Source organism: Canis lupus, chromosome 16, assembly GCF_011100685.1.
Source record: "Canis lupus familiaris isolate Mischka breed German Shepherd chromosome 16, alternate assembly UU_Cfam_GSD_1.0, whole genome shotgun sequence".
In the NCBI taxonomy this organism is placed as follows: domain Eukaryota; kingdom Metazoa; phylum Chordata; class Mammalia; order Carnivora; family Canidae; genus Canis; species Canis lupus.
In genome coordinates this window covers 36,945,137-36,968,780 of record NC_049237.1, presented here as the reverse complement: position 1 = coordinate 36,968,780, position 23,644 = coordinate 36,945,137, and the positions used below count along the sequence as shown (strand labels likewise).

The 23,644-nt window shown below is 42.5% G+C and overlaps 1 long non-coding RNA gene across 11 annotated transcripts; it reads right to left on the bottom strand.

Annotated features, from left to right (window-relative positions):
* Window positions 1–177: 177 nt before the first annotated feature.
* LOC102156702 lies at window positions 178–23,408 on the bottom strand. 11 transcript variants are annotated; one of them, XR_005371558.1, is made up of 6 exons: window positions 23,297–23,408; window positions 17,634–17,869; window positions 17,189–17,272; window positions 16,642–16,715; window positions 1,159–1,456; window positions 178–526 (listed from the first exon to the last, which is right to left on the bottom strand). It is a non-coding gene; the product is annotated as an uncharacterized LOC102156702 (long non-coding RNA). The 11 variants fall into 11 exon arrangements; XR_005371556.1 differs by lacking the exon at window positions 1,159–1,456; XR_005371552.1 differs by lacking the exon at window positions 17,189–17,272.
* Between the last annotated feature and the right edge of the window lie 236 nt (window positions 23,409–23,644).

Sequence of the window (23,644 nt, the reverse complement as noted above, 5' to 3'; positions counted from 1 at the left end):
TACCTATAATAAAATTTAATTTATCAGTTAGGCACAGTAAGAGATTAACAACAGCAACTACTAATATAAAAGAACAATTATGCAATATTTACAATGGACGATTATTACAATATGCTATAATAAAAGTTTTGTGAATGTGGTCTCTCTCTCAAATATCTTACTGTACTGCACTCATCCCTTCTTCTTGTGGTGATGTGAGATGATAAAATGCCTGTGTGACTAATTGAAGCGAGGTGAGTGACATAGGCATTGTGATGCAGCATTAAGCCATCTTGATCTTCTGACAATACATCAGAAGGAGAACCATCTGCTTCCTGACCTTGGTTGACCGGCTACCGGCTATAACTGAAACCAACGAATGTGTCCTTTGACTCCAATTCATGGCACTTGCAATTTCCCAGGTGTTGGGAGTGTCTTTGGTTCAAATGAGGAGACTCTGGGTGGTTCCTGGACAGCTTCACGATGGGGGTTGGTCACCACAAAGATCACGCCATGATTAGCATCTCAGAACTTTCATCTCCACTCCCTATTCTCAAGGGAGGGAAGAGAGACCAGAAAACAAGTTGATAATTAATCACATCGACGTGATGAAGCCCTCTGTAAACATCTGTAAAGTGTTCTAGAGCTCCTGAGTTGGTGAACACGTTCATGTGTTGGGAAGGTGGCACATCCTAACTGCATGGGGGCAGAAACTTCTGTGCTTGGGACTCTTTTGGACTATCCTATGTATCTCTTCATTAGTGTCCTTATCATATTCTCTCTTTTTTTAAAGTTATTTATTTATTTATTTATTTATTTATTTATTTATTTATTTATTCATTCATTCATTCATTCATTCATTCATGAGAGACACGGAGAGAGGCAGAGACACAGGCAGAGGGAGAAGCAGGCTCCTTGTGGGAAGCCCGATACGGAACTCGATCCCAGGACTCCGGGGTCACAACCTGAGCCAAAAGTAGATGCTCAGCCTCTGAGCCACCCAGGTGCCCTATCATATTCTTTATTATATAATAAACTGGTAAATGTAAGTGTTTCCCTGAGCTCAGTGAGACATACTAGCAAATTATTGAACCTGAGTTGGGGTCGGGGTGGTCACTGGAACCCCTGATTTGTTGTGGCCAAATCGGAATGGAGGGTAGATGACCCGGGACACTCTACCTTCAGCTGGCATCCGAAGTGGGGTTGTCTTGTGAAAGTGAGCCCTTAACCCATAGGGTCTTCTGCTGAGTTGTAGGGCACTCAGCTGGTGTCAGAGGATTGGTCGATGGGAGAAAAACCCCACGCATCTGGTGTCAGAAGTGTTGTGAGTGCAGAGTAGAGGAATAGAGTTCTTCCTTTCATTTAGTAACTAATGGGTATCAGGGCCGTTACCAGGTGATGTCCAATTGTACACATGAACCACCTGTCAATTCCTGAGTCAGAAATGCATGTGAAATTTTGTGTGATTCTGGAGACTCTAAAGATAGAAAAATATATATCTGTAATTAACCGTTTACCTGCACTTCTCACCAAACCTCTACTTAAACACCAGAACAGGAACCTCTGAAATGATCTACACAAATCCTTCTTTTGGTAACTGCCATGTCCGGGTCAGTGGTCATAATAATTCCGGATGTTTCTCTAGAGCTGACTAATTAGAGGTTTGAATAGACTTCCAGAACTTCCCACAACATATAAGATCTGTGTAATTCTCATAACATAAATGTCTATGATGATACTGGGGAAGCCAGCAAAGGAAAGAAACCTGCTTTGGGGTCTGATTTATCGATCATATGCACGGACACTGGAACATGACCGAAGTCAAGAAAGTTTCCATGAGCCAATGAACCATTTTCTGGAAACTGCTCAGGACTGGCAAAAGGGAGTTGCACAGGAGGACGAAGTTTATACCACTCTCAAGTTGATATCGATACCAATATGCAAGTTTGTTTCCATTAGACAGGCTTCCAGTTTGAGAAATAGCACATTCTTGGTGTAGGATGTTTATCTTCCTTCCTAAAGTGATACTAATTTGGTTATCTCAAAAAAATGGATGATTTCTGGAACATTTAATCTGTTTACCATGGCAAAGCCAGGAAATATATCTATTGACATTCAAAATAAAAGACATATTTGCAGCTAGGGAAAAAAATGGAAAAAAATAGTTCCCAAAACTGAACACCTTTATAGGGTTTATGGATTGTTTAATTTGAAACACTGACAGGAGTTAGTCAAATGGCATAGCACGTTTTATTTTCTGTTTGAGAAGCACAGACTGAAAGGAGCCAAAAGACTGAGAAATTTAAACCTACTATAAAACTGTCCCTCATTTTTCATAATTAAAGAGTAGGCTCTTCTGATTCAGAAATGGGCCTGAATCAGGGAATGTTTCATAAAAAAACTAAATTATGGCCACCCTTCACAGGGATAAGAGAATTACATTAAAAGCCTTAAAGAATGACAAAACTATTTAATTAAATAAAGACTAATCATTTGAAGTTCACTCATTACTTGTATACAAAGGCTACCACTAGGTTGGTTTCCATTTTCTTTTTTAATGCATTTCCTTTAGCACTGAATAAACATATCCCATCTTTGATGATCACTAGCAATGTAGTCTGTCTGGAATGACACCAAATTCTAGACTAACAGCATCCAAACTAATAAACTATGTTGGCTTTATCTATATCATATCAGAGATATATCAGTTGCTGGCTTTTGTGGGGGATATTTTTTTAACATTCCCAGAAAAAGAATTTATAGCTGCATGACAAAATGATGGCATATTTCTCCTATGGCCACCAGAGGTCTACTCACTACTACAAATACTCCAGGCCTTGCTGCTGAAATGTGAGCCACAGACAAGCAGTATGGACAAACCAACTGGTAAGAAATACAGACTCTCTGGTCATCCCCCAGACCTATCGAGTCAGAACCTACATTGTAATATTGACAGACAATTTGTGGGTGCAGGGAAGTTTGAGAAGCACTGTTCTAAGTTATGGAAAAACATTTTATGTTTATAAATGATCAGAATTAGCAGATTTGAAGACTACTCAGAGGATCTTACCATCTAGTTCCAAGCTAGATCTCCTGTCACCATGTTATCTAGGTTTTCATAAAAGCATTACAGCTCAAAAACTATTCTTTTCTTAAAAACTTTTACCCTAAAGGAGTGCCTGGGTGGTTCAGTCAGTTAAGTGGTTGACTCTTGATTTTGGCTCAGGTCATGATCTCAGGATCTTTGGATTAAGCCCCATGCAGGTTCCACATTCAGTGGGGGTTCTGCTTGAGGATTCTCTCTCTCTCTCCCTCTGTCCCTCCCCATGCTCACACATTCTCTCTCTAAAACAAATAAATAAACATTAAAAAAAAAAAAACACTTGCCCTAAACTATTTTTTTCCCTAAACTATTTTTTATGCAAACACTAGTCCCATAAATTATCAGTCATGAATTCTTCTTATTTAATCTGTTTTGTAGATTTTTTATGCTGAAAGAGCTCTTAAGTATTATCTAACACTAGTCTAAATTTTCTCATTTTACAGAAGAAAGCCCTGGGTAGAGGATTTTCATACTATGGCGACCTAAATGAGATTCCCCTTCCATTTCCTAATCCAAAAAATTTGTCTCTCAAGAACCAGCATCTACTGTGTATGTAAATGAGGCTTTGGACTCTCAAAGAAGGAAGCAGTGCTGAGCCAGCTGAGCTCAGAGAAAGGGATAGGGCTAATGAATCAAGATGTAGACTCCAGGGATGGAGTGTCCATCCTCTCTTACTTGAGTGTGTCAAGATTCCCCATGGACATACACAAAAGTTTGGGCATGTCTTTCCTGCCATGGGTGTTGGGAGAGCCCAGGGTGACCTAAGAGCAGGGATGCCTCCTAGGTGCCTCAGAGGGGACTGTCTGCCTCTATACTAGGCTCACAGGAGTGAGACCTCTTGGCCTGAGAGTTTCCTGATTTTTAAGAGTAGCTCTAAAAAATTAGGCCTGAACTCCAGTTGGCCAATGGAGGAAAAAAAAAAAAAAAATCAAGGACCTAAAGACGTCCAGAAGCCAAAGAGGACAAATAGATTCGACAATCACATTGTACACCCAGGGAAGAGACCTGCTGAATCAGACAAATCAGTTCTCATATTTAAATAAAAAAAAAAAAAAGTAAAAGAAGCACTTAGGAACAGAACTACAGAATAACAAATAAAATATAAAGATTTCCTAGAGCTTTTAAAAACCTTACCAATTCAATGCATGAATGCAGAGGGTAGATGATGACTGGTGAGATTTGTGTTAGTGGCCTGCAAGAGAGGGGACCATCCACATCATGAACCACAGAGTGAAACATGTCACACACTGGAAATCACAAGGGACAGGCTCTCCCAATTCTTTCCCAAGAATTTGGGAAATGGGTGCAGGACACCAGCCATTTGACTCATAGACATTCTAAAAGAAGAAAGAACATAGGAAGCAGAAGAAATCATTTTAAATCACTTAGGAGAAAATTTTCCTAAGCCAAAGAAAGATGAGTGTACAGGGTAAAAAGGTTCAGAATTTTTGGTTAGATTGATGAGGCAAACACATGCTGAGGCGTTAGCTGGGTAAAACAAGTTTCCAGGCTTTTCCTTTTTTGACTGTTGCTGGACTTTTTATCTGCAACACTGGAATCTAGAGGAGATTGAAAGGAACCCCCAGAATCCTACACTAGGCTTTTGCAGTTGTTTACCTGTTAAAATGAGTGGAAGATATCTAAGGACATGCATTAATTCAGAGAATAAATCACAGAATGCCCCATCTGAGGTAAATACTTGAGAAAAAGATCTTTCCAGAGACCAATGAACTGGAACAGAGACTTCAAGATGGGGAAAGGGAAAGCAGGAAACAATTAGAGATGAATAATGCATCGATTTTAGAAATACATCATTAAATATTAATGGATAAGAATATAACGTGTAATGTCAATCCTGCACATGGACCCCGAAGACAAACACACAAAACAAATATTAAGTAAAATTGTGTCCAACTAGTTCAGCAAAACCTCAGACTTCAGAGTGCAAGAGGAAGCGAAAACATCCCAGGGTTTAATTAGGGGGCAAGAGACGTCTGGATGGAGGAGAAAGGGGGAAAATGAAAGAATTCTAAAGATTTCATTCCATTAGGGCTGTGAGCAAAACATGATGAAATCAGAAAGAGGAAATCAGTAGGGAAAGAGCGGGTCTCAGTGGGAGAAACAGCTTTGAAATAATAGGGCAACAGACACACTCGGTCTGCTTTCCAGAGCAGGGAAAAGGCAGGTCATCATGCGAATGGCACATGATGGTAAAACTCCTAAATTAACAGGATGAACATGGAGCACAAAGTGCTATGATCAGACCAATAAAAGTAAGAAAGGAAAACGAGGAGCAACAATATTAAATGAAAACTATAATGTAACAGGGAAGGAATAGTGTTTTCCTTTCTTCTGCATTATTTGGCTTTTTTCTGGCACTCATCTACCTTCTTAAATTAGATTCTAGTGCATATATTTCTTTCTTTTCTGAAAATGCAAGCATTTAAAGGTTTTCCCCCCTTTTGCTCAGTACAGCTTTGACTGCAATGACATGTAGCATTTACCCTACTTTGTAATTCTGTTTTCTAGGAAGTTGGGACTTCTTTTGACCCACTGATTATTTATTCTTATTTCCCCAAAACCGGGCTCTCTGAGGGATGCAGTGAGGGATTACCTTTCTGGTATTGGCATCTAATTGAATAGTGTTGTGGTCAGAGATTATCATCTCTATCATGTAGATTTAAAAAATTATTTGGTTGATAGTGGCTTTATGGCCCCAAATATGATTTTTAGATATAATGACCTTTTGATCAAGCTTGCTTTTTCTTGCCTGCTTGATCTATCAATTGCTACAGGGGTATATTGGAACCTCCAACTATCATGATATGTAAATTTAATATGTAAATTTCTTCTTGTAATTCTTCTAAATTTTGCTTTATATATTTTGAGGTTATTTTTATTGAATTCTATACAAATTTAGAATTGCTGTAACCTTCCTTATGAGTTGAAATTTTTATCAATATATAGTGATCTTCTTCATTTATCATTAGTGCGTTTTGTTTAAGGTTTCTTTCTTTTAAGATTAAAATAGCCATCCTACCTATGTCTTTGTAAGTATTTGCTCCATATTACCTTCCCTTATCTTTTATTTAACCTTACTGTGCTCTGAAGTGCTAAGTTTGTTTCTTGTAAACAGAATATAGCTGGATTTCTTTCTTTTTCAAAAAAATATTTATTTATTCAGATGTCTGGGTGGTTTAGTGGTTGAGCATCTGCCTTTGGCTCAAGGCGTGATCCTCGAGTCCTGGGATTGAGTCCTGCATCCCATGCAGGGAGCCTGCTTCTCCCTCTGCCTATGTCTTTGCCTCTCTCTGTGTCTGTCATGAATAAATAAAACCTTAAAAAAAAAAAGATTTATCTGAGAGAGAGGGAGAGAGAGAGAATGCACATGCCACGAGTAGGGGGAGGGGCAGAGGGAGAGAGAGAATACCAAGTAGACACCTTGCTGAGTGCAGAGCCCCATGAGGGGCTTGATCTCTTGACCCTAAGATCATGACCTGGGCTGAAATCAAGAGTTGGATGTTTAACTGACTGAGCCACCAGGTGCCCCTATAGATAAGATTTCTAAAAAAAAATCTGGTCTATCTTTATCTTTGAACTGGAGATATTAGCGCACTTATAATTAATGTGTTTATTATTTCATACTTTCTTTTTTAAAGATTTATTTTTATTTATTTATGATAGACATAGAGAGAGAGAGAGAGAGGCAGAGACACAGGCAGAGGAAGAAGCAGGCTCCATGCAGGGAGCCCAACGCGGGACTCGATCCCAGGACTCCAGGATCGCGCCCTGGGCCAAAGGCAGGCGTGAAACCGCTGAGTCACCCAGGGATCCCCTATTTCATACTTTCTAATTGTTCTCCCCCTACCCCACTCTTCTAAGTTTATCTCCCTCTTATGTTTTTCTTGCCCTCCTTTGGATTACATGTCTGTTTCATTCCTTAATATTGTCTTTCTAGTATTTTCTAAGTAATACACTTTTTAGTAGTGACCCAGAAAATATAACATGGATATTTAATTTAACAACATGCAAAATTAATCAATAGCATTACCTTCCTCCAAAAGCGTTGAGAGTCTTAATTAGCTTTTTAAAAAATTTACCTCCCCTCTGGACTTCTTTGCTATACTTGTACAGAAATTTAGATCTAGCTTAATTTTGTAGCCTTATACATTAGGCATTACTACTATTACTATTATTATTATTATTATTATTTAATCAGTCAATGTTAATTTCAATTTTCTTTGTTGACTTCTTTGTGTCTCAGACCCTTTCTGGGCTCATTTTCCTTCTCTTACAAGGAAGTTACTTTTGAGAGGGACTATTGATCATGACCTCTCTGTTTTTACTTATCCAAACACGTCTTTTTTTGACCCTTGTTTCTTTTTTAAGATTTTATATATTTATTTGAGAGAGAGAGCACGAGCAGGGTGGAGGGGCAGAGGGAGAGGGACAAGCAGACACCCCACTGAGCAGGGAGCTTGATGGTGGGGCTCCATCCCAGGACTCTGGGAACATGACCTGAGATGAAGGCAGATGCTTAACCAACTATGTCACCCAGGCACCCCAATCCTTATTATTAAAAGAGACTTTGCTGATATGCAATTCCAATTGAATAATTTGTTTAACACTTTGAAGATATTATCTGATGTCTTCCTGGCTCTCCTTGTCCTTGCTGTCAATTAAATTGTTATTTTTTATAAATTTGGTGGACCAGGCATTCTCTTTTGCCTGTTGCAGGCCCAGACTATGCCTGTTACCCTGGTATCCTATTTGGTTAGCATCCCCTTTCCTTCTTAAAAGTATCCTGCTTTGGATAATAAATTACATAGGTGGCCAATTAATGGGCAATCTATCCTTTCCCTCTGGCTACTTTTAAGATAGTCTTTATCTACAGTGGTCTTCAGTTTTATTATATATCTTAGTGTTGAATTTCCTGTTGTTGACTCTGCTTGGGATTGGTTGCGGTTATGGAACCCCAAGACATAGTTTGTCCACCAGTCCTGGAAAATTCCCATTTACTGTCTTTTGGAATGCTTCTTTCCTCCTTCTCTGGTTTTTCCTTTAGGTAACATCAGATGTGTTTTAACAGTGGCCATTTTTGCTCCACTGTCCATATCTCTTAATTGCTCAGATTTTCCATTTCCATGTCTGTCTCAGCTGTCATCTGGGATATGTCACCAGCTCTATTTCCCCATTGTTGACAATGTATCCAGTCATTACATTTCCAATCTCCAGTTTTTCATCTGAATGTATTCATTTGGGTTTTTTTTTTCACATCAATCTGGTCAATTTTCATAATCTCTTATTACATTGTCATTCTCTCAATTTGCCTTTTTGTCCTCTTTACACATACTAACTAAGCATATTTGCTTTATATTCTTTGATAATTCCAGTAGTTATCAACTTTGCACATCTGACTCTACAGCTTCCTGTCTCTGCTGAATCTTCCTGGTCACAGCCTACATCCTCCTTCCTCATCTGTGGGAGGGAGGTCTGCTTTTAGAGGGTGTTCCTCCAAGGGTCTGGGAACATAATTCCCTCAAGGGCACTCCCTTAAGGAATTCTGCTTTATTTTTTTAAATTAAATTTAATTTTTTTTATAATCCTGAGGTCATTTATTTTCTTTACATTTATCATGCCACGAATTCATAGGGAATGGGTTCCAGCAGTTCAGGCTCCTTTCCATTGGTTCTCACAAAGTGTGCTTCTCTGGGTGGGGCAGGCTGGTGCTTCAGTTGGACCCAAGTACCTTTCTCTTTGGCTTCCTTCTTTTTCTGATCATTTTCCTTTACACACTTCAGGAAGTTATCTCGGCTCTTTGAGTGTTTAATATGCTCAATGTGTATATTAATTCTCTTGGCAAGAATCTTGCCCTTGACTTGTTTGTTTACAGCAATGCCAACAGCATGCTGAGTAACACTGTAGAATCTTTGAGTTTTGCCATGGTAACATTTGTGGGGCATTCCTTTTTGAACAGTGCCCATTCCCTTGATGTCCACAGTATCAGCTTTTTTATAGATTTGCATGTATGTGGCCAAAGGAACAACTCCATGTTTTCTAAAAGGCTTGAGATCATATAGTGGGTACCTCTCCTCTTTCCCTTTGTGTTGGTCATTTTGGCGAATTACTGAAAGATGGCGGTTCCAGCCGAAAGGAAGGAATTCTGCTTTAAATACTTGTAGTATAGTCTTGAGATTAGAAATGCCCACAAAGAGTTTTTCCCTACCTTTCTCTAGTCAAATAGCAATCAAAAACAGTATTTAGGCAGTTCTACTCACTATCTTCCTCTCCAAAGTAAGTTCTCCCTTCAAATTGATCATGCTACTCATGGAAGTACAGTTTCATGAAGGGTGTCTCATACATGATGTCTCACATTGTTCTGGCTCTGGGCTTTGTCTCCCAATCCCCCTGTGTGGATTGTTAAATTTCAGGCTCTCTGTCACCAGGCCACCAAGATACGTCCAGAGACAACTCCAATGCCAGTGCATGCCTTGTGGATTCAAGATCTCATGTCATTTCAGGACACTAGAGAATTTCCTTACTCTACCAGCTAAGCCACACAACATCTATCTATCTATCATCTATCTACCTATCATCATCATCATCATCTACCCATATTCATGTTTATATAAATATACATCTAGGATTTTTAGATGAGTTATACTTAAAGAGGTTTATCTGAATATCTTTCTGCTTTATTTCCAGAAACATAACTAGTCTTCTGTGAGTGTGAGTGTGTGTGTGTGTGTGTGTGTGTGCAGGTGCATATTTGATGGCTTGCTCAAGAAAATCTAACACTTCATAGGGCCTTACCCTACTGCTTGAATGATTTCAGTGTCTTAAGTGAAGTGCCTCACCCTCATACCCCCTTCTACCTTCTCCTGAGACCCTGAAAACATCTAAGATAGATTCTTGCTTTGGCCGGATTTTTGTCATATCCAGTGGCAAGAATTCAGAGGCTGTTCTCCAGTGGAAATATAAAATGAGAACCACATGCTTCAGTGAATTTCTGGGCTACCAAGTAACTTAATGATTATACTAATGAATGCCTGTAATATTCAGAAAGGAAGGCATGGAAAAAAAGAGAAAAAAGGTAGGTACATGTCAGTAACCTAAAAACATAGACATCTCTATGTCTTAGAGAACACTGGGATATCGACCATTAATAATCAGTTGTGATATGTATTATATAACTTTGAAATTACACTCCAGGTAAGGTCATTTGAAGTATGTTTTAAGTAATGAAAAGGATCCTCTGTCTAGGTGTGCCACTCTCTCGACTAAGGAAACATTTTTCAACTCCTATAGACAATCACGCAATGACAAAACATAATATCAATAATTTCTTTAATACAGTTATTGTTTGAACTACATGTAAGGCTTCATTCCATCCTCTTTATTCCTTATTCATTTCCATCTTGTTTGTTCCCAGTATTCTAATTTTCTGTTGGAAGCCAACTCTGAGTCTTTTTTTTTTTTATCAAGTTAATTGTGTCATCTACTTGTTAAACCTCTATGTGTGCAGATCTGTCTTAATTTCAAGGCAATATTGACTACATTCTTCCCTTTCTTAAATCACGTGTTATAATGTGCTTGTCTTTGGACGCCTTTGCTCAGAGGAAACTGACTTATCTTTCTCTGAGTGTTACTTGGTGTCACCTCGCAGACTCATTTGTGTTGTGTCATTCCATCACATGCCTTCTATCATGAATATTCAAATCTAGGAGATGAAAGAAAGAATTTCCAGGAGTTAAATTGCCTCAAGTCAGATTAAGAAATTATTGTGGATAGGTTTTGGTTTTTTAACCAAATGGTTGGTTGTGTGGCAGGAGAAGTCACTGAAAGATCGAAATGTGTTTCTTCTTCCTGTTTCCATCTTCTGGAAACTGGCCCTTGCCACAGGTGCTTCTGGCCAGGCAGAAAGCAGAAGCTAATGGAGGGCAACCGGCCTTTTACAAAAGTTGGAGCTCACTGAATTCAATGTATTTTGTGTCCCAGGGAGGGAGAAACTCTTTCTGTTGTTTGTCTCCTTCCTTCCTTCCTTTTCCTTTTCCTTCCTCTTCTTTCTTCTTTCTCTTTTTCTTTTCTTTTCTTTCTTTTCTTTTCTTTTTTTTCTTTTCCTTTCTTTCTTTCTTTCTTTCTTCTTTCTTTCTTTCTTTCTTTCTTTCTTTCTTTCTTCTTTCTTTCTTTCTTTCTTTCTTTCTTTCTTTCTTTCTTTCTTTCTTTCTTTCTTCTATAGTGAGATCATAAAGTACAGATGTATTCAAGACCCACACTCCGACTTTGGTGGTACCTCGGGGTGGGGGTGGGCGTGGATCTGTGTGGTGTAATGAGACACCTGTGTTTCGTGGCAAAGCAGGAAGAAGCTCTTTTTGAGCTGAGAGTGTGCCCCTATCTAGGGGTCACAGGCCCAGGGGGGAGCCAAGATGAGCTCAAAACACATGTAGGTCCTTCTCTCTTGAGTACCATGCAGGCTTTCTGGGATCTTGGTGCACCAGAGAGGAGAAAGTGACATTGGTAATGATAGAAACAGAATTTTCTACTGGTCTTCTCAGAATGGGAATCCCAAATCAGAATTACTCTAAGTCAAGGAAATGGTTACATTTCTGGTGTACGTGAATTTCGGTTGGCAAACGCGTGTCTTCTGTGAGTATCTGTCATAAAATAACAGCACTATACCGGCCCCACTGCCATAAGGAAGTCTTGAAGTTTTTGAGACAAAGACATCCACCTCTGAGCTTCTACCCACCTTTGAGAAAAGGTATGTGAACATCTGTGTAAAGTAAAAAGTGCTAAAAGTGATTATAATTTTAAAATAAAATATGTGTCAGGTATTGTTTGAAGGACTTGGAGTAAGAATTCCCTATGAAACAGTACTCAGAAAATTGCTTTAGAGATTTACATAACTGAATTTCCAAAGTGGAATTGTAATACAAAACATCAAAATAAATCTTTAAAACAATTTCAGGGGTACCTATAACAACGCACTCCGAATCTCAAGTTTGTCAGTCTCCCTGCACTCTATGAATCTTCTTCATCTGCTCCAGTCTGATTGAGCCTATGAAATGGCCATTTTGTTGGACAAAAATTGTAGACCTTCATGATTTCATATAGTTTCCTATATTAGTGAGAAGACTTCTGGTTCTGGGTCACACATGTGAAGACCTTGAAACTCATCACTCCTGTCATTACAAGATAAAAAAGACTGAGCAAAATAAAGATCAACAACTCTTCTTAGACCCAGCAGAGAACTGAGGTCCTAACTCAACTGTTGCCCCTAAAACTGGAGAAACAGATGAGTAGGTGGAGAGAACCACAGTTTACTCTAAGAGTTAGAAACTCCCCCTAGGACTGGACCCCCACACTTTCATGAATTTGACTGCCAAGAGCTCTGCCAGGTTCTCCTGTGAAGATGGAAGAAAAATCCCCTGTGTTTCTGGCAGAGTATTTTGAAATATACCCAGAGCTTCTTGTTCTCCTTAACAAAGACTGCCCAGAGGGAAATTATTTTACCAAAGCCTCACCCACCAGCCTCACCCACTCCAGCTCCCTCACGGACAGATTGAGACCTAATCACAGGATTAGAAACACCTCCCCTGTCCCCACATGTCGCCACCACACCAGGAGGGCTCCTGTACCGTAACAGGGGAATATTGCTAAAAAACTACAAGCCTCAGACCCTATTTAAGAGTTTTTAGAAAACCTGAAAGACAACAAGGGCTCCAGAAGCAAGGACACTTAAGGAATTTTTAGCCTCAGACACCACACCTATAGCAAACAACAAACAAGGCCAAATTCCTGGCCAGAAAAACATAAGGTCTTACATGAAGACCTCTGTACTCCAGCTCCTTTTATCCCATAAAAGCATGGAAGAGGCTCGGGTAGTCAAGAAGCACTCAAGGACTGACTTAAGAGGTGAGGGTAGGGACACACTGCACTATTTCCCCAGCATTTAAATGCAAGTAACCCATAGGCGACAGCGATTGTCACGTGTACCATTGTAAGAGTCCCAAAGAGACATCATCCATCTCAAAGGATGTCCACCGAGCTCTGCGATCACAGATCATCAGTATGGGAAGGATTCATCTAGTGTTGGTCCAACCCTTACTTTGCAGATGAGAAAACTGAATTCTGGAAAAGACAAGCACTGCTCTGTATCACATAAATAGTGGGAGAGTTTCATCTAGAATCTGGCTTTCCTCTCTGAAGACATATATGTGAAACCAGGAAATATATTAAACAGGCTGTGCTCTTGGGCTGTTAGCTTAAAGCTAAGTTGAATTTTTTTTTTTTTTTTTTTGTCTCCCACTGTTCCTGTATATTTGCTCAGTGGTGGAAGTTCCTTCCTCACCTCTGAATGAAAAATACATTTACTTGTCATCAGCATGTTCTCAAGTTTAGTCATCTATAGTGCCCGGGCCTCTGTAATAAGCAAAATTTCAAATCTGACTCAAGAGTAAAAGTCTCACGCTGCCTAATCCTTCCCTGCACAAGCCCAAGCCCAGGCTGCTGAGGGCTGATCCCTCGCAATGGGAAAGGAGGGCCGGGTCCATCCCACTTCTGCCACAGGGGTTTCTGACCCCATCAGGCCAATGTGGGGAGAGCAAGAAGAGGCAGTGGGAAGTTTTAAGATGGTTATTCGCCGAGTGCCAGAGCAGTGGAAGTCTGACTCTTCCCCTTACTGGGGCATTTCTGAGACTCTTCTGAGAATCTTTCTCAACTATCAGCAAATGTTTCCTATAAAAGGCCAGGTAGTAAATGTATCAGGATTTGCAGGTACAGTCTCTGTCATGGCTACTCAACTCTGCCATGGACAAGACATCAAGGAAAGAGTGTGTTTCTGTCCCTGTAAATATGTATTTACAAAAGCAGCCAGCCAGCCTACTGGCCATCGGTTGCCAATCCCCAGGCTCTCCAACCAGGACCAGCTCTCATGTTGGGTTCCCTCGCCCTGGGCAAATGGAATTTATTTTGTTGCTCAGTTCCCTCTCAAGCCTGTGGAAAGAGGAGAGCAGCTCCAGGTTCTCCTCTCCTGAAGGCTGGTGCTTTTCTAGAGGCCCCCTGAAGGGATTCAAAGACAAGACTTCATTCCTTCTCTGCATCATGGGCTCATCAGATGAGGTCAATAAGAAAGGCTCACGAATTATTTGCCTACCCAGAAAGTTGAGTTGGCCAGGCCCCAACCTGGCAATCTCCTTCACTCTGCCATCAGAATAGGGAGCTGGCACTTCAAGACCTTACATTCCTTGGTCGCTAGTCAAATCCAAATCCACTCTATCTAGTGCTAGGACACAAGGTTTCTAAGTGGTCCTTTGAAGCACCCCCCCCCCCTTCTGCTTGAGGTAAGAGGCATGGGCAAAACTTATGACACACTGGCAGCAATCTCCAAATAAATAATCTGCACACATCCCGTCAATCCCCATCCACACAACTCTTTTGACCCTTGGCATAGGTGAACTGTCTGACATAGTTTACAAATTCCATGGGATTGTATATCTCATATATCTCCTGACACATGGTGTCTACTGACTTCCTGTGTCAGACAAACCAAGACAGGAAGTACCCATTTTCACACTGTGTGAACAAAGCCCCCAACCCTGGCCTGTGCTCAGCAGTTGTTAGTTCCTGTGTTTCTTTTCCTTCCATCTGAGTTCCAGTCCGCCAGCATGTTCCATACGGCGGTCATCTCTTTCCCTAACACAAATGTTTATTTTTATTGTAATGAGGCTCTAAAAAGTGTGATGAACACACACAACAAATTAATGCATGCATGTTCACGATCTCCCGCTTTCCCCCACTACACATGTTCAACGGCAGGGAGAAATGGGCAGAAGGGGAGGGGACAGGTTTGAGGGGACAGAGGAGAAAGCTATAGTGAAGAACAGTTGTGAGACGCTTTTGTGGAGGGGGGTAGGCCATGGTGGGGGTGACAGGGAGGCTGGTGCCGTGGAGACTCCAGGGAGCCTAAGGGGGAGAAAGTCTTTTTGGATGCCTGGCAGTGTGCTCTGAAACCCCTCTTTCAAGAAAATCTGTAAGAAATATCTGTATATACCCTTTGAGGTTTCTGGAAGAGTCTGCACCACCGCCACCCCCTTGTTATTGTCAGGGAGGGTTGGTGTTAGCAGAAGTAGGCTTCAAAGTGGTTCAGCTCTACTCAGGCTGCATTCTGGGTTGTTGGAGAAACACAGGTATTGCCACTAGATTTTAGTGCCTGGGTATGTCTTCTTTTTTTTTTTTTTTTTTTTTTTGTGCCTGGGTATGTCTTACCAAGTACCCTCAGGTAGGGTACCCGTGTGGCACAGTTTATCCTAACAGTCCCTGTTATTTGTCTCTCGTCCCAGCACAACAACTAATAACATTGTCTTAACTCTCAAGAGTGTCCTGGTTTGGCTGATACATGACACAGCCACTCTTCCTTTAAGGGACACTTTTACTCTTTCTGCAGCGCTTCTTACCACCCCCATCACTGAGGATTCAAATATGTTTTCTATTGTGAAAAAAATAGGAGTCATTCATTATTCCTATTGACAAGAGCAAGCTGTGACTTAAACTGCTCAGAAAGTCGGTCACACATTTGATCCTCACAATCTGGAGAAATGAGGAGTAATTTAATGAGCCCCTGTCACAAAGGAAGGGACCATGGTTCGGCATAAATGCAGCCCAAATGTTGCTGGGCTCACCAGCCTGCGTATACTTCAGCCTTAGGAACGGGCAACCTAACCGCCCACACTTCCCCCGCACAGGCAGCTAGCTCCCTGCAAGAAGATCTCCTTCCTGTTTCCTCCCAACCAAAACGCTTCCAGGACTTTCCCAATAGCCAGCTTGTCCACAGAGTACCTCCAGAGACATCTGCTGCATTCTGCTTCGGTTCTCTGCCTCTCCCTTTTCTGTGTGGGCTGCAGGCCCAGGTACCCGAGGGAGCCACATTCTTGCTACAGCTGAATGAGCGACACATAAGGCTCCATGGCCATAGGAAGTGTCTCCCTCCTTCCCCCTCTGCTCCCCCAGCTGTCCATCCTTGGGGGCTGCAGCTGAGCTGGGCTCCGTGGAGAACCACAGACAAAGGCTCTCTGGGGCCCCAGTTGGTCCCTGGCTTCCACAGCAGAGCTTCCACTCATGCAGGGGTCCTTCATTTTCTGGCTCTTAATTCTTTTTTTCCACTGGAGCTCCAACCAGGCCAAAGGGCTAGGGAGGAAACCCTGTGTAGTCTTTATTCTCTCTACCCCCTCTTTTTGATCAAAACAAGTTCCTAATCATATGACTTCATGCACATGGATACTTGGTGAGGGACAAGCAAACTTTGAAAAGTATCCACTACCTCACCCCAACCTATCACATCAGAGCTTCCCTAAGAATTAGAACTATCTGAAAACAGAATGGTGTGTCTGCTTAAATTGTGATTTGTCCACAATACCGGTGATGTCCAAGGACTAACTGGATGTGGGTTATTCTCCAGAGTACTCCTGGAGTCCCTTCACTGCATGAGAACTTCAATGTCAAGACCACCAGGATACCTGCAATTCTGGGTCTGCTTTTCTAAAATTAAGCTACTTACTTACCCATTGACATGCTCAGAGATGTGACAAATTTTGTTTCAATCACGGCACATGGATTAGATCACATGGTTTATAAACTGGAAGGAGAAATTGGACAAAAGATGTATTTTCTAGGCAAAGCTACCCTTTTGCTTGCATGATTATGCTTCTCCCCTCACTCTTAATTAATATTTTGGTTTGGGATGAGACGTTCCTCTTGGGCCCTTTATACTATTGACTTATCTACTCAGACCTGAATGTCAAACCCTTTTATACCTATACTTTATAACAGCCAGAGGCTGTCTACAGTGGTCTGGGTGATGGATGAGCTCAGTCCCTGCTCTGCGGTATGTGTGGCAAGGTGCCTGGTGTGCAATCACTCAACGCTCCACCTTCTCTTCAAGGAGATGGGGTTGAGAGGTCTTTTATCACTTCCTAGTTTCCCGTCACACACTACTCATCAGGGCAGAATAATTGACAGGATGTATACCGAGTTATGAGTAATATTCTTTCCCCAGCAGCGCCTAATCTTTTATTTGGTTGCTGTTACCATATCACTAGCATTTCTTACCAGGGCAAGAGGTCTGCCTAGCGGAAGAGCTGGCACATGTGTGAGGAAATGATGTTGCAACAAAGGTTACTACTTGAATTCCATCTGCAGAAAACGTCAGATTTTGGAGAATCAAAGAAATCCAAGGCAAGCTAAATAGTTTTGAAAGGCTTAGTCACACCCTCACACTCAAAACTATAACTTTACATAAGCTGTGCATACACAAACCATGTGCGAGGTCCAAACCCATTGGCTCCTCGTGAATGAAGGAGCTGCTACAATCCCGCTGCTCTCCCTCCACCCAGCAATTAGATAGGCACTCAAGCATTACGAACACGGAAATAATTAATTCTGGAAAAGGTAACCATCCGCCGCTGTCATTCAAATGTGCCTATGTACACAAATATTTGCATTTACCCCGCAAGCGCAATACAGTCAGATATTAAAAAATATTATTTCCTCTGACCTGCAAATAGAGAGTGACTTTGCTCTGCTGGTGCACGGTGACAATGAAAACATTTTCAGCTGAGCGAGGCCTGGCCAACTAGTGCTCCTCTGCCTTCCTGAACCTTCTCTGTTCCATTCCTCCATCCTCAACAGCCATTTCCAAAGCTCTCCTCTGGTTTGTAACTTCACAGCGATGCTTTTTGGAATTTTGCAGCTCTTTATGTGGCTCTATAAAGCCCTTGGAGAAAAGCTGTTCTAAAGAGAGAGAGAGGGAGAGAGATTTCTTTTCACTCCTTTTATCTTTATTACTGTCTCTCTCCTTGCCTGTTTCTCTATCTTTGCTATCTCTTTGAAATTATTAAAGCAATCAAGTCTAAATACACAAGAAAAGCACATATTATGATTCACTGCTTAGGTCAAAGTATTTATTTATTAACCAGCTGGTGGGACTGAGAGCTACTACCCTACATATTTTTTTCCCTCTGGCCTGGAAATTTCTATCTCCATTTGGCTTACAGCACAAGGTAACGCAACGAGCACAGGAGTCAGCTTTGGAAGACCAAAGTCTGAATTCCTGTCGAGTTACTAATTCCCCACTTCATTTCTGCCGTGCAGATTAAAGATGTTTGCAGATACATGTATGCGCACATACGTAGATGATACACATATTTTTATGTGATTATATAGTCAGTATAAACTTCATTCTCTTCTTTTGCTTTATTCAGTATAAATTGACAGATGTGTTTTGGCTCCCAAATTTTCCACAACCAGTAGAGCTTTTTTTGAGGGTGAAATAATATTATTCTTCATTTTGTTTTCAAGTAAACAACCAACATTAAGAAATTGAGGTGTATCGTATGTATAAACCTGTGCTCCCTGAGCAGGAGGTGTCAGCTGCACGCTAACTCTCTGTTGTGTAAAGAGATCATCTAAATCCCTTGAGTGGCTGTTCAGCTAAAATTTAGAGTCTCTTAATCTTATATTTGATGCTAAACCAAATAGGCCCTTAGGGAAGAATTAAGAACAAGCCAGACAGTATAAAATCCTTATTTTGTTAAAGTTGAATAGTATTTGTTGCATTAGGCATAACCGGAGTGATCACTCTGAGGGTTAGTCATATATACTATGTACCCTTGAAAATAAAGTGCTCTAGGATCCAGACGGACTAGAGATTCAACACTTTCATCTCACTATTTGCTATTCAGAGTATTGCCCTTTCAGAACCCAGAATGTCATTGAGATTAATAGATAAGGTCATGCCTCCAAGACCACAATGAATCAAAATCCAGGGTGCCCAGGGGTAGGGAGGGGAGAGGTGCGCAGCAAACCTTGACCTAAATGCCATGAGCTTTCTTTCCGTACTCTGGAGTGTTGGATTTTGTTCACAGAAACACTAATATTATCCAAACAATCAGAAATAGAAAAAAGATTCATCAGTAATTAGCAAAGCTTTAAGGAAACAAAAATGAACACGGATTTCTAAGAAACTAATTTTTTAAACACTAACTCTCCTTTGTGTTGATACTGTAATAACTTAAAATATGTTTTCTTGTCTCAGAAAAAAATCTTTTTTTGTGAGCATGTTTGTCTTTTAAAATACAGATTTTTGCCTAAAGTCTAAGTTGAAATGAAAGCAACTCAAATATTTCTCTGTAAGGCTAGTTGAATTTTATTGTTAAGGTCACATGATCCCAAATATAATAATCACTTGTATTTATTGCTCTTGCCACAATTTTTCCCCAAGGGTTCTTCGCGGTTTGTTCTTACATTATATTTGTGCATAATATTATTTCTCTCTTTCTTTTCTTTCTTTCTTTTCTTCTTCTTTTCTTTCTTTCTTTTCTTCGTCTTTCTCTTTTCTTTCTTTCTTTCTTTTCTTTTCTTTTTTTCTTTTCTTTTCTTTCTTTTCTTTCACTGTTTTCCTGTTTGGATATAGCTCTAGACGCTTCAATAACCACCAGGTCCCTTCATTGCTTCTAAATTCTACAGCAGCTATTTTTGGGTACCAGGGTTCTGGTGGGGACTTGCTCTGTCTTTTGGATGCCACGCTGCATGCACTGGGTGCCAGGCTACACTCCTGCTGGGCACTGCCAGGCTGCTGGGAGCTAAATCTCTGCCCTCCTGTTGACTTTCACCCAGACACCCTGGAGCCCACACAGAAGGAACGGAGACATTGAAACCTCAGGGTTGAGTTATAGGGAGGTTTCTGAGTTATAGGCCGTTCCTTGGAAAAGTGGGAAGGAATTCTTAACTTCCTTTTAGTGCTAAACACCTATAAAGTGGTCCAGAAGATACACACCCCAGTGGTTTGTGAAACAGCTACCTATTTACTTACCATTATTCTACTCATCATCTGTTCAAAATGAGATTCAGGCATGAATGAGTCCCTGGGGCTGCAGCAGAAGATGGATCTGGAAGCTGAACACAACCATTCACTCAATCTCTAGTCTGCTAAGAAGGAGATCTGCCTGCTGTCTCTCTCTCGGGACCACTTTTCTGTACGGATAGGCTTTTCTTTTCCAGGACTCACTTTGGCTTTCATGTAAAAAGACTGCTCTTTACCCAGGCCATGTCCGAGCCCCAGATGTGGACTTCAGTGGCATGATGCTCCATGTAATGCAACCCTCTCTGGCCAGAACACGAAGAGCACGAGGCAGGAGTTCTCCCAAACCCCTCAAGGAAACTTCTTCTTTGTGAACTTCTGTTATGACACAGGCGGGCTACTAATTCCTATTCATGCATACAGCCATTCTTCACTTCTTTACTTCCCTTGCCTCTCTGTGCCTCAGTCTCCCCATCTGTAAAGCGGGGACAGTAGGGTTCAACAAGTAGGGTTCCCATGAGGCTTAATACATTTTGGGCTTAGAAAAGGCTGAGATTGGAGGCACCTGGGTGGCTCAGTGGTTGAGCGTCTGCCTGTGGTTCATGCTGTGATCCTGGGGTCGTGGGATCGAGGTCTCCCTGCATGGAGCCTGCTTCTCCCTCTGCCTATGTCTCTGCCTCTCTCTGTGTCTCTCATGAATGAATAAATAAAATCTTTTTTTAAAAAAGAAGAGGCTTAGTCTGTGTTAGCTATGATTCTTTCCCTAGCTTTTTCTGATTCATTTTGTCATATCCTGTACTTCTTTAGCTTAGTGGTCTTCACAGGTGACCTCAGTTTGTTTGCTTTTCCCTTTCTCTTTTTTATTTTTGTCTCCCTACTTCCTGCGTGAGGCTTTTTCCTTTAAAACGTCCTTCCTGCTTTTGTTTAACTTGTTTGCTAGGATCCCTGATAGGGTGGCTTTCTCATTCATGTAGTTGCTGAGCTCACTCGGTTTTTCCTTCCCACCCTCAGCAAAATGGGAAGGCAGGCGGTGCTGGAGAGTCCATGCAAGGCCAAGCCAGACTGGTGCTTGGTGCTCGGTGCTCGGTGAGGCCTTGGTGCCCGGTGAGGCCTCCTGAGGCCGCATCTGGGAGGGAGGGACATGATCTCAGAGGAGGAGGTGGCTGAAGGGGAAGTGTGCAGTCCTTCCCCGAATTCAGGGGCTGCGTGAGCCTTGCACGACCTGATCGATGTAGGGTCTTCAGGTGCACGTTCCAGCCCCACACCTGGCACCTCGAGTCCCTTACCTTCAGCAGAGCCAGGTCCCCCCATCTGCGGGCTTCCTGCCAATCTGCGTGCTTCTCAGCCCCCGTGTGTTCCTTCCTTCCTCCGGGAATGAGTGCCACCTGTCTTTGGGGAAACTGAGCTCCACCTTTCAGCTGCCACCTCTCGGTCCAGAGGCCTGGCCGCCCCGGCTCCCTGGTGTGCACTGTTTGTCCTGCTGCCCTCCCCCCTGGCCACCGTCACAGAACTTACCAGGGGTCCTCGTGATGCCACGAGCTTTTCCCCTGATGCCAATAGGAGGCCCTGGCCAGCTGGGACTCGGTGTCCTGGGGCCTCTAGAGGGGTTGGCACACAGCGCCCACTGCACCTGGTGGTGGCCTAGCAGGCCCGATGATGGAAGAGGAAGGATGATAAAAGAGACGAAAGCAAAACTTGGGTCAGTCTAGGCTAGTAGGGGTAGCCTGGGTGGCTCAGCACCTGCCTTCGGCCCAAGGTGATCCTGGAGACCTGGGATCGAGTCCCACCTCAGGCTCTCTGAATGGGGCCTGCTTCTCCCTCTGCCTGTGTCTCTGCCTCTCTCTCTCTGTGTCATAAATAAATAATAAATAAATAAATAAATAAATAAATAAATAAATAAATAAATAAAATCTTAAAAAAAAATCTAGGCTAGTAGACTGTCTCCGTGTTGTAAGAAGCAAGTGAGAAGGGTGGGCGGGTGGAGGAGACTGTAAGGAAAAAGTCAGAGCCCTCCTCCCGGGAGACAGGCTCTTGGGGCCTCACCTGAGAGCCTACACCTACCCCGCTGCACCCAGCTGGGGCTCCCCATCTAACCTGCCTGGTGCTGGGTGGCTGAGGGCCCAGGTCAGGTTCCCAGGTCTCCTTTAACCCATCTCTCAGCCTCCAGCCCAGGCCCTGGTCCCATCTCAGGGAGGCCTGTGGCACCTCTGTGGGAACCACTGTGAAAGAACAAAAATTCAGCCGAGCCAATGTGAAGATTTGACTTGCTCCATTTAAAAAATGACTTATCAGTAGGCAGCGCCCCATGTAGCAAGTAGCGGGGAGCTCTGAGGAGCTGTGCAGAATGGAAGGTGTTTCTAGGAAGGAGATGGAGCAAGAAAGTTATTAGCTAAAGAAAACACAAGACTATCCCAGGCGAGGTCTACTTTCCTTAGAGGGAGGGGCAGAAGGGGCCTATTAGGTGGGTCGCCTCATCCTCCTTCCCGGGGTGGAGGGGGGCCTACCTGACAGATCACCTCATTGATGCTCATCAGAAATTCCCAAACTAACCAGTTACGACTGCATTTCTCGGGGGAGGTTGACATTGCAGTTTGCTTAGGTGTTAAGCCCCAGCTTGGTGATTTGGCCCAAGGGATGCCATTTTGGGCGTATGGTTTTCTTTACTAACTACTTTTTTTTTTTTTTTTTGTCATAGGCTGTGTCCCACAATTAGGCCACTGTAGTCAGTCCCCAGCTGCCGGATCTCATCTGTGAAAGTGCTGAGCTCATCAGTGCCATTTCTTTCCTTTTTTAAAGGATTTTATTTATTCATCTGAGAGAGAGAGTGTGTGTGTGAGCATGAGTGGGAACAGCAGAGTGGGAGAGAGAAGCAGACTCCCAGATGAGCCCGACATGAGATCATAACCTGAGCCAAAGGCAGACACTCAACCAACTAAGCCACCCAGGCATCCCCATCAGTGCCATTTCTGAGTCCATGCATTGTTTTGAGTTTCAGTCCATCCTGTTGAGAAAATGTGATTGCAGGGATAAGAGGGAGAGACCTAGGGAAAGTGGGGCAAGTGCAGCCCTCCCATTCCTCAGTTTAGTGAGTCTATATTTGCTGACTGCCTATCACGTGCCAGGAGCGAGGCACCCCCTGACCTTGACTGCCACCGAGCAAACTCTCCCTTCTTCACAGAAGTTGCTGCTGGAGACAAGTGGCTTCCTCCTACTGGCTCCCAAGAAGCTTGGAAGAACAAACTCATCCAAGAAGCAAACGCAAGTTTCCATGGGTTAGAAAAAAAGATGGCGCAGACTCAATGAGTGAAACGTAGTGGAGTCCCTGCCTGGCTCCCTAGGAGAGCAAAGGGGTGACTGACCTGCTGCTCATTGTTGTGGGGGAGGGTCAGCCCAGCTTTTCCCCTTTTCGCGCTCTTGGGGTGCAGTTTTGCTCACAGCTAGGTGGGGCTGCTCTTGTACCCTCTGACTCACTGCCCTGACAAGGGAGGGTGTGTCACCTAGGAGCATTCCATCAGGCTGACCTCACAGTCAGCCCTGATCTCACCCACATCTGCAAGGGCACTGCGCTCAGGGCACTAGTTCATGACCACTGCCGCTTCCTGCCTCCCCTCACCCCCTCTCTCTGACAGTGGGCAACTTTCCTGTGAATTGGCAAGTAACACCTTCTCAGACACTTTCACACCAAGGGAGACCTGTGCAGAGCAGGG